The following is a 1734-nucleotide window of genomic DNA, read 5'->3' as shown; positions in this document are numbered from 1 at the left end:
TTTTTTGTTTTTATCTGTAGTAAAACCATGGTAAATTTTCGTAAGGGAAGGTCCAAAACACTAGACATAAACATCGTTGTGGAGACGTTTATGCAGATCTAAAGTGTTTTTACGATTTTCGATTCACACTGAAACATGACTAAATATAATATTTAAAAATATTAATTGTTTGATAATGTGATACCTTTCCAACAATAACTTGTTTTAAATTTGCACCCATCTGTCAGATGCACCAAGCAAACCCGTTGTGCTCTAACTGGCTCAGCCATACTTGATACAAAATCATATCTGAGGAGGTACTTTTAAGTAAGAAATTACTTTGCAACCATTCAAAGTATAATGTAGCCTAATAAAATAAATAAAAAATGTAAATGTAATACAGACATATTCATCATGTTGTCACTGTTATGTGACCATACTGACCTACAAGGGTTAGTTGCTTTGCTTCTCTGCCATTAAAATGCCTGTCTGAAAACCCATACTTGCAGTCTTTCCTCTTGAGCACTTGTGTTACATGACATATTTCCTGTATTTGGCTCGTGTTCGATGAAGCGTCAAAACTGCAATTGTGTGTAGAATTTCTGATTTCCTGATGGGACACAAGTACAGTGTTGTTAAAGTATTAGTTCATATAAAGCTTAATTTACACATTTTGATTTTTAATCATTTGCACTCCCTTAAAAGTCTGTTCATCAGTCCCTAGTTAACAAATGACAATTGGGGCAACTAAGTGATTAAGTGTGCAAATGTTTTACAAAATACACTAATCTCTGCAGCAATAAAATGTGTAGCAGTTTACAATTTACAACCAAATTATATGAAATATCTAATTCATTTAACTTACACCGGAAACACCCTCTGTTCACTATGGCATACTTGCGACGCCTCTGGGCAGTTATTTTAGGCATCCAAAACCAACTCATATCTACCAGAAAGGGGAAATCCTGACATTTCAAAAACTGCTTACCTCATTCACCTTTAAATTATATATTTAAACTCTGAAATAATGCTATTCCTTATCCTCAAACAGAATTAAAGTCAGCATACATTGAAAATGTACCCAATCTTATTGTGACCAATTCATCTATAAATACAGCATGTTTCATTTTTTTATTCTTGTAATATTTAATGAAAATGCCATAAAGGGACTTTCCAGTGAAAATGACATCTCTCTGGTGACGTATGCCAGACTTCTCCAAACATCAGCCAGAAAATTTAAATAAACGGAACGTTGGGTGTCTTGTCTCTCATATTTATTTTCATATAAAAGCAACAGAATGTAAATAACTTCCATTTTATTAGTAACAAAGAACATGAGCGTGAATGACACAATGTCTCGTATGGTGGCTGATTCACTATGAAAAGTGAGAACTGTCTTTCTTGACTCAACTGTTACTCCTCTCCTCATTGTAGCCGCCTACTCTCGTCTACTTTCACATCTCAGATGAGCATATGTGAACACGTTCATTGAAATGAATTAGATTGAAAGAACGATTCATGAACCTTTGGAAAAATGGGAAAAAATATTAAATAGGCACTGAAAAGTCCAAAATTAGGAAATGCCCATAAGAAAGATGCAACATTACAGAAATGTCCAAATGAAGGCATGATCGGACAACGAAATGCTCCTTGGGGTTACTTGCAAATAATTGTTGAGAAGAAAAGATGCATATAACGGCAAATGACTTTAAGAATTAAAGGGGTCATATGATGCGATTTCAAGTTTTCCTTTCT

This window comes from Sinocyclocheilus grahami, unplaced genomic scaffold (genome assembly GCF_001515645.1).
Source record: "Sinocyclocheilus grahami isolate Dianchi unplaced genomic scaffold, SAMN03320097.WGS_v1.1 scaffold87.1, whole genome shotgun sequence".
In the NCBI taxonomy this organism is placed as follows: Eukaryota; Metazoa; Chordata; class Actinopteri; order Cypriniformes; family Cyprinidae; genus Sinocyclocheilus; species Sinocyclocheilus grahami.
The sequence above is the reverse complement of the archived record's forward strand: the minus strand, read 5'-3'. Positions refer to the sequence as shown.